The following is a 16433-nucleotide window of genomic DNA, read 5'->3' as shown; positions in this document are numbered from 1 at the left end:
GTGTGATCATAAGGCATGGCGATGATGAAGGGGCATATTATTGTAATGTTGGAGCTGGAGGAAGGCCTAAATATTAATCATCTGTGGTATTAATTTAATGCCAGGGTTGTTTGGAATTATCTAAATGTAGCCATTTTTTTCCAAATAGGTCCCCCAGCATTCTAGGATCCAGACAAGCCGCAACTAAAGAAACCTGCAGCCACAGGAGGTGAAAGTGAGAAGAACAGATAGGAGAGAGCAGGACAGTATGTGAAATGTTGTGATTCTAGTAGGGACAATGGCAATTTTTGGTGAGTGTTGTGCCCAATGTAAGGTGCAGGCCATGACTGAACTCTTTGTGTATACACTGCATTCTTTCTATACTACACTGTGGTGCTAGATGTCCTGAAAGTCAGTAGTGCTTGGACATATGTGACACTCCTGCGAATTCAGAGCCTAGTGATTTTGATGTGTTAGCCACGCCCCAATGGCGCATTTGCCATGCGCCCCAAATGCATGACCACACCACCGATTTATTTTTTTCCCGTACTCGACTATAAGGGGGGCCCCATGAATTTGCTGTACCGGGGCCCTGAATTCCTCTTGGCATCCCTGACTGTTACAAGAACACATGTTTTACAAATATGGGTGAAAATTGTGACTCCATATCCATATAGCAATATTAAAGAGGGTGGTAGGTGGGGATGAGAAGAGAGAGAGGTGCTTCAAAAATTGTGAAAAATATCCTTCTGCACACATTCTGACATCAATTTATATCCATGCATATATATCTACCGTATTTGCCGGCGTATAAGACGACTGGGCGTATAAGACGACCCCCAACATTTCCACTCAAAATTATAGAGTTTGTTATATACTCGCCGTATAAGACTACCCCCTCTTCCGCACACCTTCCACACACACACTGTATTAAATCACTGGCCCCCACACACACTGTATTAAATCACTGGCCCCCACACACACTGTATTAAATCACTGGCCCCCACACACCCTGTATTAAATCACTGGCCCCCACACACGCTGTATTAAATCACTGGCCCCCACACACACTGTATTAAATCACTGGCCCCCACACACGCTGTATTAAATCACTGGCCCCCACACACACTGTATTAAATCACTGGCCCCCACACACACTGTATTAAATCACTGGCCCCCACACACGCTGTATTAAATCACTGGCCCCCACACACACTGTATTAAATTACTGGCCCCCACACACACTGTATTAAATCACTGGCTCCCACACACGCTGTATTAAATCACTGGCCCCCACACACACTGTATTAAATCACTGGCCCCCACACACACTGCATGAAGTCACTGGCCCCCACACACACTGCATTAAGTCACTGGCCCCCACACACACACTGCATGAAGTCACTGGCCCCCCCACACACACACACACTCATATATGCTGATCACACACTCTGCATTGACATGACATAACATAAAACAAACATAACATAATACATACTAATAACACTTACCTTCTTCTGCTGTCACTCTCCTCTGTCCCCCTCCTGTCACTCTCATCTGTCCCTCTCTCCCTCTCTCACTTTGCCCCCTCTGCCGCACCCCAGCCATAAAAAAAAAAACAGAAACACTTACCAATCTGCGCGACGTCGGGACCCAGCATCCTCCTCTCTCACACAGCCTGTCACTGATATGACAGGCTGCGTGAGAGAGGAGGATGCTGGGTCCCGGCGCCGCGTGGATTGGTAAGTGTTTCTGTTTGGGTTTTTTATGGCTGGCCCGCGGCACCCCTGAGACCCCTGAGTTTGGCACCCGGCGTATAAGACGACCCCCCCACTTGGAGGCATGTTTTTCAGGTCAAAAAAGTCATCTTATACGCCGGCAAATACGGTATATCTATATATATATATATCATACTTCCGGAATGATCGGGAGACTCCCGAAATTCAGGTAGGTCTCCCGGGCTCCCGGGAGAGCTGGCAAATATCCCGCAAATGGCATCTGCTCCTCAAAATGACGTGATTCACGGCCGCAATTTTCCGCGCCCCGTCCCTCCCGCCCACCAACCACGCCCCCCCTGCCTATGATCTCCAGGAATTAACTTACCAAAGGTTGGTAAGTATGATATATATATATATATATATATATATATATATGTATATATATATATATATATATATATATATATATACACACACACACACACACACACACACACACACAATAGTTGTTTGGTTTGGAAGCCAATGTCTTGTAGTCAGAGCACAACAGCATTAATCACGCAGCTTATACAATGTTTATAGTTACAGTAACAGGGATGTCTCGAAAAATTGCCCACAGGAACTAAATAAGAACATTAGACACTTTGTGTGTCAAATTTAATAACTAGACTTATTATATTGCTTCTCTGTACGAAACTTTATATGATTCCCTTAGGCTGCACTAATGGCAACCAGTTTACTTGTGCTGCCCGTTAACACAGCTTTCTAGCACTTTGCCATAACTTGCTCCTCTGTTTTGTGATTTGTCTTTTATTTTCACATACTAAAGTCAAACAAGTTAGAGCAACTACATAATCGTTATACAATATGCATCGTAAATCATGGCATACGATAGAAGTAAAATAAGGAATCACTAAAATTAAATATGTGCAAAATAGGTTTGTGATAAGTCTTAAACTTTGGAAATACCCTTTATGCATAATAAATAATAAATATTTTTTTGGGTACCCACAATACCTATTCAGCCAACTTTTTTCAATGTTATTAAAGAACGCAGCCAGATTTAGGAAGTCATGGAGGATGTTATGTTCTGGGTAGGTCATAAAGTGTAGCGTTACCTCTCTTATATGACAGTAATATATGATGCTGAGTATGGACCTCATTTAGAGTCGGACGCAAAGTCCGTTTAAGAAGTGTAGGAGTGGGAGTGTGCCGCAGCTTGGTAGGGTATTACGAGGGGCAAGCAACCCCAGTTGCATCCCACTCCTAATACCCTATCGAGCTGCGAGCAGTTCCTGCAGCTAGCTAACGCTTGCGCCACCTAAGCTGCACAGCTTTAGCCCTGTTTTGATGTGTGTTGCGTCTGCGCCTCACTGCGACTAGGATGTATTTACATGGTCACGCCTTTACAATTCCGCGCTCCTCCCATTCTCTCATAGTGAGTCGCAAGCTGTCGCAAGTGTTAATTGTGTCCAAGATGCAGGCAGATTTGGTACTTTCTGCACATGCGTGGTAGTGTTCTTTTGTTGGATGAGCCTAAAACGGACTTTGCGTCCGACTCTAAATGAGGTCCTATATGTCCAACAGTGCAGGCTCCCAAGCAGTTCACATTAGATTATAACACACTTATTATATTATATTATATTATATATTATACACAGCACATTAACACTTTCCAGCCTTTGGGATCCTTGTTCCCTATGGTAGAGTTTCCCAACTGTGGTCCTGAAGCATCCCGGATAGACCATGATTTCAGGATTCCCCTCTGTGGGAACAGATGGGATTGTTGGGGACCTAGTAAAATTCCCTGATCATGATTAAGGGAATCCCCCAATTCTCAGGACCAGAATTGAGAAACCCTGGCCTATGATACCACCTTTGTTCTAACACTAATACATTTTACCTGGGAGATCTGCTTGTGACATATATAATGTGATCTAGCTGTCATTGTCATTGTGTCTGTCTGTATATCTATTTATATACATTGCCAATTCACGTGCATGAATATGTATTATGTATATGTACAAAAGTATGATCTGATTCAGAAGAATGATTTCACTATGTAATACATTACTTAACACACCTGTAACCATATATCACAGCACATATTTTGCTCTGAGTCTTTCTACCTTTCTGGTGCCGGTAGCACGAAGCGAAGTATTATCCCTCTGACAGTGGGTAAGATTAATGACTATTGTTGTAAGTCGTCCTTGATCTTGAGACTCAATCTTCTTATTAACAATAAGTTTCTCAAGCCCCATGATTAGCTAATGTCAGTGTTCTCAGTCACAGGGCTTCACCATCTTAACGTCTATACAATAAGAACCCTGCAATGAGCAAGCATTCTTTAACCTTTGCAAATCAAAGGAGACTTTATGCTCAATAGCTGAACTGACAACATATCTGTAGATGTAGGGATGTGGCAGAACAGCATGAAGAGGTTGAAAGGTGAGGTGCATATGGAACAAATTGAAATTCCTGGCTATACCCTAAGGAATTGCTGCTTAGCAACACACTGGTTTGTGTCACTGTATAAGTAGCTGATATGTGAATGTATGGGATTGATTACATCATTTCCAGGGGACAGAATACTTCACTTGCTGTCAGCAGGATGCTTCCCTTTTTGTTGATGCTACACTAAAATACACCACTTAAATTGCACAATGGCGTCTAAGAAAATGCTGTCAACATTTCATGATCATAGAAAACTAAAGAATCTCTTGTTTACTGCTCACACAGTAGCTTTTACATGAATTTTAGATTCATTATTAGTTGTACTGACATCTTTAGTAAGGATAAAAGAAAATAGGGCACAGTGAGTGTTTACAATGGTTTGCTAAAGGATTATGGGTCATATATAACAATCTATCTCTGATCATGTTGATACGTAGGATTATTTATTGCTGCTTAATTTGAAAATAATGTAAAATAAATTATGGCAGGCAGATGAGCGGTACTCAAATGTCCTAGGAATTCTGGCCTGGAGCAGTAAGAGTTAACTTACCATTCCTCCAGACCAGTTTCCTTAGTTCTGAGCATACTGCCGCTTGCTGCATGCGCAGAGGTAATGAAAGCCTAATTTAGTTCCACTAATGTGGAAAAATAGTTTAATAATATATTTAATTACATTTTTAAAAAAGTAAAAAAACAAATAAATATATTGAATAACCTTAGTTCTCTGTATTTTTTTTAAAATATTTTGTTCTGTAATCACCATCCTGAGATGGCGGTAACAAAGGAAGGTATTGTAGTCGCACAGTACTACCGTGATACTTGTTAAATAGGCTTAAACTTATCACCGTCTGTAAACCCTGTTATGTATTGGGCGAAGTGGTAACAAGCCCTATCTCTGGCAAAAACACACTTTATCGTTGGAACATACCCCTATATGTCATTAAAACTCACAGTCTCAGACAGTCATCACATTTGGCTTAGAGCTATAGTTTGTTATTTTACAACCACATTAGCCATGGATAGCATTTTCAAAGTTTGCGGTAAAGGGAGATTTTATCTACAGATGGGGTAGTGTAGGGGCAATGTAGTCCCTCAAATGGTAGTCACTACTGAATGTGTGGTAGGGTTTGTAGTGTATTACATGATAACTGCATACACTAAAAAATACACTGAGATTCTCCCTTTCCCTCTGTACAGATATATGGCTTTCTCTTTACCCTTGTGCAGCACCTGGACTCGCTCTGATTTTCTTGCAGCTTATACAGGACAAAAAAGACAGTTGTCAGCACTTATCCTTCACACTGCATATCTGTGTGTATCTAGAAAAATGAAAACATGAGGTATTAGTTCATATTTTGATGAAAACATTTAAGCCTGCATCTCTTACATATACATGATAAACCAAGATCGGCTTATTGCCACGCAGCTGGTACCATATACAATATGGCATATACAGAGCGTGGGCTTGTTTTTTCTCTGTTTTTGTTTCAAAATATTGCCTTATTGTCATAGCAGCTGTCCATCAAGCCTATTTAAGGCACATTTGGGTGTGGCTCACAAGCCAGCCTTTGCTAGATGTAAACCCCTATACCTGGGAGGTAAGTGCATCTGATTTTAACTGCATTTTAATGGTGTTTTAAGCATATAGGTCAGTGTAGGACCTGCAAATAATGAGGTGCCCTTGACGCTGGATTGCAGGCTTAAATGTTTTGATCAAAATATGAACTAACTAACAGGTCTTTTTTGTTTTGTATATATATATGGGCATTTATATTGCCATGCAGCTGGTACCATATACAATATGGGATATAACGAGCGTGGGTTTGTTTTTTCTCTGATTTAGTTTATACAGGACCATTGGCAGGCTAATCTCTGGCTATAGCAGACTTCTCTATGAGATTTGCACTCCTCTCTAATTGTCTTGCAGTCTTTTCTGACAGACTGACAGTATTCTTCACTAGTCACTTCATTATTATTATTATTATCGTAGATTTGTAAGGCACCATAGTGCTCTGCGGCGCCGTACAGTAGACAAAATAATCGCAGACATGAAAACAAAGGGTATGAAGGACCCTGCTCGTTAGAGAGCTTACATTCTAAGTGGAAGAGGGCACAGCTGAAACAAGAGGAGCAAATGTGGCTCAGAGTGGAGATTGGGACAGTTCTGAGGGTGCATTAGTGTGAATAATGTTATCGGGGATAAGTTCACCTCTAAAAAAGAGATGGGTTTTAAAAGAGGATCTAAAGATTTAAAGGCTGTGGGAAAGTCTGATTGAGCGTAGATGGGAATTCCATAAGTGGGGAGCAGCACGGAAGAAGTCTTGTAGGCAGGAGTGAGAGGTGGTTAACAGCGACAAGACAAGGCGCAGGTCAGAGGTAGATCTAAAACTGGGGTCATGAGTTCAATTCCCGACCATGGCCTTACCTGTGTGGAGTTGTATGTTCTCCCCGTGTTTGCGTGGGTTTCCTCCGGGTGCTCCGGTTTCCTCCCACACTCCAAAAAACATACTGGTAGGTTAATTGGCTGGCAACAAAATTGACCCTAGTCTGTCTTTCTGTGTTTGTCTGTATGTCTCTGTATGTGTGTGTGTGTGTGTGTTAGGGAATTTAGACTGTAAGCCCCAATGGGGCAGGGACTGATGTGAGTGAGTTCTCTGTACAGCGCTGCGGAATTGGTGGCGCTATATAAATAAATGATGATGATGATGATGATGGAGTAGCCCTTGCCAGAGCCTCCATGTAAATTCCACTATTTTTATAACTTCTCTTCCTGTGATATTGGCTCCAAGGCACTGATTTTTGTCAGGCTCTAATGTCATTTCCTGACTCTTCATAGGTCAAGGTTTTGTCAAGGAATTGTAGTTTTCAACACCTGTGTCTGTGTTTGATTACCCCTTACTGCATGGAAGTGAATACCTTGTACCCGTCCCTCCCCCTCTGCTAAGTACTAGGTCTGGGGGTTACAAATGTATTTAGTAAGAGTTACAAGAGCACATTTATAAACCAATAAATTAAAGAAGTTTGAAGGTAGGCCACCCTTTTAAACAGTAATATATTTGCAGTTTTCAATGAAAAATAAAATATAGTTAATTACACATACAATATTAATATAATTTTGTCAACCAAAATGCACTTGCATATTAATCTAGAAATAGCAAGCTAAAATGGGTGAATTTAATAAATTATATAGGGAATGACTGCTATAGACACACATCTGTATTCCAAATGATAAATCCAGCTTTGTGCTTTGTACATTTTGACTAATTGATACTTAGACCTTCTATGTTGAATTACAGTATTTCAAAGTTTCTATATGTTCTGCATGAAAAAAAAAATATATAGCTATGTTTTGATTTACATTTGTGATTATAGCACTTTCTAAAAATGTTGTAACAAAGATATGTAAATGTTTTAGGAATAAAATGTAAAGAAAAGGGCTGGTGTTTGCCTCTTAGGTTAAGCCTAAGTGTCTTGTATCTGCTTTAATGGGTGAGGAATATCTATGAAAGAAATCAAATGATGAGGTAGAGGCAGATGTACACAATATGAAGGTAGGTGTGATTTGTATATGTTACACATATTATTACAGTGGTGAAACAAAAAACTGATAAAGCAGGTAAATCAGGTAAGTAGACGGACATAAATAGTAAGTTTGCAGCATGACTGATTGTTTTCTATAAATAAAGGGTGTTTTGAAATGTTCAAGGAAGGTAACATTTGTGAATGCAATGAAAACACTATATTATAAGTGTTAAAGTATAGCATCTTTAAGTGTATAGCCTTCAAAAGCATTAATATAATGTCAAATAGCATACTTAATTTTAGAAAGGCATATTTTTCTCTACTAATATATATATATATATATATATATATATATATATATATATATATATATATATATATATATCTACTATATAAATGCCTAGTGGCGTGTGTGGAAAAAAAAAACAAGCTGCAGCGCCACCTGCTGGGCAGAGTTATACACTGGCCTATATATTTCTTGAAGGAGAAGTGACAGTTGGGAGTGGTTGGTGGTTGCCGGGGGTGACAGTGGGGAGTTTTTACCACCTTAAGTAGCTTGATGAAGGATGTGGCGATGAAGATGAAGGATGAGGTGATGGAGAAAAATGATGAGGTGGTGACATGTGGACAAAACCACGTTAAAAAAGGGTGCTTTCATTTGTTGGAGACCTACTATCTCAGGGGGCCTTTATCTCCTGGGATGGCCTACACTCTAAATATCCAAGTCTCCATCCTAAATTCTACGAGTATTTCCAATTACGACACTTTGTGGGCTCTCTCCTCGGGGGGGCTCCTCTCCCCCCTCTTAGGTCTCCCTTTGAATCTCTATGTCTCTCCTCACCCTTGGGTAGGGGCATGATCTCCTCTATCTACAGCCTGATTCTCAATGTACTCCTGCCCCCGGGGGGTAGGCATGAAAGGGAGTGGGAGAGAGATCTGGGCCCCACCCCTGAGGAGGACTATTGGGAAACCATAAGGGACCAAGTTGCCACCAGCTCTATTTCCACTTTGGTGAAGGAGAACGCATATAAAATATACTATAGATGGTACTATACACCTGATAAACTCACTAAAATGTTCCCCTCTAGCTCTCCATTATGTTGGCGGGGTTGTGGCCAGACAGGCTCCTTTTTACATATTTGGTGGTCCTGTCCTAAAATATCCTCCTTTTGGGATCGGGTTAGGACCCTCCTCTCCTCCCTCCTCCCATGCCCCGTCCGGAAAGACCCATGGTCTTTTCTTCTCTGTTACCCTCTGATTGAGGATGATAGAGAGTCTGCAAAATTGGCCTCCCATGTCCTGGCTGCTGCGCGATGCCTAGTAGCTAAGTCTTGGAAACAAGCTGAACCCCCCACTATGGCGGCCCTGCAATCTTATATCTGGTTCATTGCCCGGATGGAAAAGATTACATACCACCTGCATGATAAGGATGATAAATTTCACCAGGTTTGGGCTCCTTGGCTTTACTTATAACCCCTTACCGCCTGTACCAACTCCTTCCTCCTAAAAAGACTCCCTACGTTCATAAGTGGCCTGACTCTTGGCTTTTGATGCTGCTTCCCTTCCCAGAGAATCTAAGTAGCAATCTCCATTGAAACGCTTAGTGCCCCTTTTCTAGTTATTTGTTTTTCCTCCTAAAAGAGAAAGATAGGGACAAGGAACTGTACGTATAATTAGGAAGTGTGTCCTCTTTTTCTTTCAGTCTCGGTGGCGACCAGTGCCCCCCCCCCTCCCCCCTCTCCCACATTATATTGTTATAAAATGTTATAGTTTCTTGAGTGTTCTGGATAACAATTGTATACTCACCTGTCTGTTTATTGACAACATCTGGCTATGTTATATATTCCCGTCTCAAATATTTTTAGCTTCTTTGACATATGCCCATGACAGGTTCTGCTCTCTGTCTTTGTCTTTTACCAATCGATGTATTAATTGTTGATTCTTATCTGTATATGTTGGCTATTTTTCAAAATAAAAAGTAAAAAAAAAAAAAAAAGGGTGCTTGCGTCGGGAAGTAACGCTCCTCCCCTGAGGAGGCCTGGGCTAGGCCCAAATGCATGACAAGAACCTTTTTAACACCTTAAGTAGCTTGATTTGACTAGAATGTATGAGTATTATGCAGGGGTTAACTTGTGTATATATATATATATATATATATATATATATAAATATATATATATATATATATATATATATATAATATATAAATATATATATATATATATATATATATATATATATATATATATATATATATATATATAAGAAGAAGATTGTTTGTTTGTTTGTGAATATCTTACACAGTTCACAAGGTAAAGTGGCCAAATCTGACATAGTTATTTAGTATTGAAAAAGTAACCTATTAAACCACATAGCGACAACGCAACCAAGCAGCAGATATGGAAAACATCATTTTTTGGTGGTAAATAATTGTTTGACTGCTGTAAGGGAAACTCGCCACAACACGACATAATGACAAAGCAACAGATCTTATTTTCTAAAAAGCATTTTTGCTCTATTTACCAAATAATTTGCTAATAAATTAAAACTGCTACACATTAAAAATTAGAGCTGCACCACGCCGGGTGACCCTGCTAGTAATTACTACAATGATTAGAATGCTTGGGATTAAATAACAAAGACACAAGAGATGTCTACTAACTACAGTGAAGGTCATTGACAAAGTGCAAATTGCCCACTGGAAAGTACAAATGCAGCTTTAGACTCGCCACTCACCTTGATATGTGCAAGTGAGCTTCAGCTGATGCACAATGGGTCTATGGAGCGGGGGATGTTGTGGGGGAGCAGAAGGATTGCACAGGCAAATGGGAGGTGTTTCACAGGAGTGGTCCCCATGTGTTTACTAGTTGGAGGAATGGGACTTTATTTTATAAAATTATTTCTACTTTTTACATTTAAATTAGAATAAGTGGGACAATACAGCTCCAGAAACCTAATCCCAAGTCTTGTGACATATCTAGTCAATGCTCTAAACCTTTGTCACTTATCAGTGTGTATGGGGAGCTGGTCGAAAATAAATGGTTTTGTAGATTATAATCCCACTTCTAGCAGATGCCTCACTCAAAAGTTACTTCATATAACTTTATTTATAAAAGTAACTAACAGCTCGTCTTTTTCATATCAACCTAATCTCTTCTTTTTATGTCATGAGTGCTGCAGAAGACATACTGTCAGTCACAAGCTGTGCTGTGTGTTTGTTATTTAAATGAAATCAATTAATTTGTCACTTGATTGATATTGTGATTTTCCCCCCAAGGCTGCCTTCAGCTGTAGTGTTTGCATCAAGCCTAGAAAAGTGGTGCAGTTTATGGATAATTGTTGCAGACATTAGAATTAGGTGTGTTGTTATTACAAGTCTATTATAATACACATGTCCATAGTTACATGTGACATTATAACTGTGAAACAGTGACAGGAGAGTTTAAGGCACATCAGCTTATAAAATGGGATGTCTGATCATTAAAATACCAAGTCAGTAAAGGCAATTTACTAAATGCAAATATGCAAAAGAACAGCACATTTTATTTTGCATAAATGTGCTTTTTTCTGTCCACTGATGCATGCCTCCATTACCTTTGGAAACTGACCTTAATTGAGACTACAGGTCCAGATGGAAAAGAACATACTAAAAAGAGTAAAAATGTCACTTACAAATCTTTCCTGCTATCGCTTAGGGCTACCCCCTTAATTAATTACAGCTCTTTCCCTATAATATTGCTCAGTCAAAATTTATTAATGTCTTAAATAAATTGTGAGATGAAGAGGTCACTGGAACTGTCATTATTTCATGTGCACTTGGATACTTGAATGTTTTTATTCTCTCTTGCATCACATGTGGATGGAAAGTGCAAAAAATGTTTTAGAACATTACTGACTGATTTCAGCTTGCTGCATTGACAACCTCCCACAACTGCTACATGTTCACATAATATGCACTGACAATCTGCTGGGGAGCTTACGAGATCAGCTATATATATCTGGACACATAGGAATTACACATGCTGTATTGCTGCAATTAACTTGGTAACAGCTTGAGGACATTCAGCACACATATGAACTAAGCATGTGTAATTTGTGTCCAGATTTACTTGGCCATTCTGTGAAACCCTAGAATTGATTGATTGTATTACATTCATGACATGTGTTCTTGTGATAAAGTAATAAAGTAGCAAGGCATAATCAGGGCTACCAAGTGGAATTCAGGGCCCCAGTACAACAACTTAATGGGACCCCCTTATAGTTGAGCATGGTAAATTTTGCCCCGCCACGTACTAGAAGTGGGTGTGCTCATACGATTGGGGGCGTGGCTATGTATCTTTGGGGCTTTGGTGCAGGTGAAAAGCGCTAGGCCACCCTCCTGCAGAAGAAAACCTGCACTGTTGTGCACTCCTGACTTTCAGGACATCTAGCACCATAGTGTAGTATATAAACAAAGCAGTGTGTACATAAAGAGTTCACAGTCTTGGCCTGCACCTTACATTGGGCAGAACAGTCACCAAAAATTGGGATTGTCCCACTATAATCACAATATTTCACAGACTGTCCTGCTCTCTCCTACCTGTTCTTTTCACTTTCACCACCTGTAGCTGCAGGTTTCTTTAGTTGCGGCTTGTCGGGATCCTGGAATGTTGGGGGCCCTATCTGGAAAAAATATGGGTACATTTAGAAAATTCCAAACAGCCCCGGCGTTAAATCAATAGCACCCACGAGAAATAGGCCTTTGTCCAGACCCAACATTAAAATAATAGTATTCCCATTTAATAAATAACCTATTTCCCTCCTTGCAAACAGCCCCAACAATAAATGAATAGTATTTACATTTCATAAATATACCTATTTCCCACAACCATCACTGCCATTAAATAATACATAGTCTCATTTCATAAAGAGTCACGTCCGACATTCAGTGCGAACATAGCAGAGAGGAAGGAGGTGGGACGCCGGCGCCGCGATCATGTGAGTATGTTTTTGTTTTTTAAATAGCCTGCTCCCACCACCAATAAAGGGGGCAGAGCTACCATCCCGCTCCCGCTCTGTCCACATTGCCCCTTCATTACTTCACTCACCTCTAATAAACACTCATAAACTGTTCTCTTTTTTAAATTCAACAGTTAAAACAGGACACACATCTTACAATCATCTTTCTTATCTTTCTTCCTCCCTGCTTCTATTAGCTGGTGATATATCACACATGCATGTGAATGCTACCGAAATCAAGAAAACCTCAAATGCATCACATGTCTCCCCTCTATTTAAAAGTCCTTTGGAATACACACTCTGCTTGTAACAAACTTACTTCCATACACGACCTCTTCCTTTTAAACAACTTCAACCTTATGGAAATAACAGAAACATGGCTCATGCAATCAGACACTGCCTCACCTGCAGCCCTTTCACATGGTGGTCTCCATTTCACCCACACTCCCAGACCTGGATGCAGACAGGTTGGTAGGGTTAGACTACTTCTCTCCCCAAGTGCACATTCACAGTTCTACCAAATGTCCCATCACTCATGTTCACATCTTTTGAAGTACGTACTATTAGGATTTTTAACCCATTCTCTATGCATATCGTTGTAATCTATCCTGGACCCCACCAACAATTTCTTGAACATTTCTCTGCATGGTTCCCTCATTTCTTAACTTCTGATATCTCCACCATCATAATGGGTAATTTCAACATCCCTATTGCTAATCCAGGTTCCAATTCTGCTTCAAAACTGCTCTCTCTAAACTCCTCACTTGACCTCTCCCAGTGGATTGAATCTGCTACTCATCAGAATGATCACTGTTTTGATCTTGTTTTCTCTAGACTATGCTTAGTTTCTAATTTCTTTAACACTCCTTTCCCCCTCTTGGATCATCACCGTATTAGTTACTTGCTCACTCCCAGTTATTTAACCTCCCTGCTGTCAAACTCTTCCAAGCCTCCTCATAACCGCAGGAATATTAACTCTATTGCTTTTCAACAGTTTTCCACCTCTCTCCAACAGCTTCTCTACCCAATTTCTACATTCTCCTCCCCTGATATGGCAGTTCCTCATTTTCACCTTACCCTAGCAACAGCCCTTGACCAAGTGGCTCCAGTGATTCTTCATACTCCGCGTAAATGTCGTTGTCAACCGTGGCACACTACAGTAACACAAAATCTACAAAAACTTTCTCGTAAAGCTAAATGTCACTGGCGTAAATCTTGTACCTCTAATGATTTCAGCACATGTGCTGCTATCTACCACTCCTATAAAAATGTTCTGGACACTGCTAAACAACATTCTTCCAAACTCTCATCTATGTTCATTCTTACCCCCAAATGCCTTTTTAACACATTTGAACCTCTTCTCAGTCCTCCCACCCCAAACCCTCCGACTACTATCAGTGCCCAGGACCTTGCTTCCTATTTCAAGGACAAGATTGATAAGATCAGACTTGAAATGGTATTATCTCCCTCGACTAACAATTAGCTCAATTCCTTGAGAGGAAGTTTGTACTCTTTTCTTATCTTTCTACTCTACCTCCTGTCCTCTTGATCCCATACCCTCACAAATTGGTAGGTCCTTGTCTTGTGTGCTTATTCCACCTCTAACTAAAATCTGTAATCGATCTCTTTCTACTGGTATCTTTCCATGACTATTCAAGCACGTAGTGATTACTCTTATTCTAAAAAAACAAAATTCTGACCAAACTATCTCCAAATTACCTCCCCATCTCTCAGCTCCCGTACCCCTCAAGAGAATTGGCTACACCCGCCTCACATATTTCCTTTCTGAAAATAACCTATTGGATCCTCTTCAATCAGGCTTTTGCTCTTAACACTCCACAGAGACTGCGCCGACCAAGATTGTCAATGATCTGATCACAGCTAAAACTAAAGGTGATTACTCTCTTCTAATTCTCCTGTATCTCTCTGCTGCATTCCCCACTGTTGACCACTCTCTCCTCATACAGACGCTACAATCCCTAGGTCTTCAAGACACTATTCTATCCTGGGTCTCACCCTACCTATCTAATCGCTCTTTCAGGGTTAATTTCTTTGGAACAACCTCCACTCTTCCTTTATCAGTAGGAGTACCACAAGGCTCAGTCCTAGGTCCTCTGCTATTCTCTATCTACACCACTTCTCTTGGAGAACTAATAACCTCATTTGGATTTCAGTGTCATCTCTATGTGGATGATACACATTTTTCTTCTCCTGATCTTTCATCATCTGTGTTGTCTCGCGTTACTGACTGTCTTTCTGCCATTTCAATTTGGATGTCTTCTCACCAACTCAAACTCAATCTTTCAAAAACAGAATTAATATTATTCCCACCCAACAATAGCAGCTTCCTGCCTTACATTTCTATTTCTGTTGACAACATGACCATAAATCCCACCCCGCAAGCTTGCTGCCTAGGTGTAATCCTTGACTCGCAACTATTCTTTGTTCTCCACATCAGATCTACATTTACATCATGCTGCATACATCTAAAAACATTTCCAGGATACGTACATATCTCACACAAGACACTGCAAAAACTTTAATTCATGCACTCATCATCTCCTGCATTAACATTGTAATTCCCTCCTTACTGGTCTTCCCAAAATCAAACTTGAGCACCTACAATCTATTTTGCACGCAGCGGATAGATTGATTTTCCTTGCAAATCATTTTTCATCTGCTCAGTCTCTACATTGGTTGGCTGTTTTTCAACGGATCCAATATAAAATTCTTCTACTACCATACAAGGCCATCAACAAAATTGTACTGACATACATTTCCTCACTTGTCTCAAAATATTTCCCAACTCGACAACTCCGTTCTACACAAGATCTGAGTCTCTCTTCCACTCTCGTCACTTCTTCCCATTCTCGGACAGGACTTTCAGGGTGCACCCACATTATGGAATTCACTCCCTTGCACCACAAGACTTTCCTCTAGCCTTCAAACCTTCAATCGTTCTCTGAAAACCCACCTCTTCAGACACGCTTATAATAATACTCTACCACCCTCTCTATCTTCCTAGGTTACCCTACTATCACCCTCTACACAGCTAAAACAAAAAAACAACCCTCTGACCAACATAGTTATGTGACTGAGCATACAGCCCACTAAATACTTTGTAATGTTTGCATTCTAGCTGGACAAATATTCAATATGATGTAGCACTTGTCCCTTGTGCATCAAACCATTTTCCCATAGATTGTAAGCTCGCGAGCAGGGCCATTATGCCTCTCTTTCTGTATATATTACCCAGTCTTATATTATTACTGTTTGTTCCCAATTGTACAGCCCTACGGAACTACTGGTGCTATATAAATAAATGTAGATGATGATGAAGGGGGCAATGTGGTGTTAGCATTAAGCTTCTACTTTATAAAAAGGAATTGCTACTTTATGGCTATTTAAGAAAAATGCAGTGGAAAAGTTGATTGTCTTCCATACTATACTCAACACCATCTTTTAGATTACATTAGTACCAGAATCTATTCACCTTCTCACACCAAACCACAAATCTTTACTTTCAATAGAGCTAGCCGGGAGCCATTAACATCAATGGGGCAATTATTTCCAACAGAGCATATAATTCTGTGGGGGAATAATGTACTTAAGTAATAAATAATATAGCACCAAAGGGATCTACTTTGTTTAATATTTTGAAACACATTTTTGTTATCCACTTAACTCATTCAGGAGGCAGGTTGTGTTTTACATTATAAAACTGTTGAACTCCCTTTTATACTGGACTATTGTTATGTTTAT

This window comes from Mixophyes fleayi, chromosome 5 (genome assembly GCF_038048845.1).
Source record: "Mixophyes fleayi isolate aMixFle1 chromosome 5, aMixFle1.hap1, whole genome shotgun sequence".
Taxonomy (NCBI): Eukaryota; Metazoa; Chordata; class Amphibia; order Anura; family Limnodynastidae; genus Mixophyes; species Mixophyes fleayi.
The sequence above is the reverse complement of the archived record's forward strand: the minus strand, read 5'-3'. Positions refer to the sequence as shown.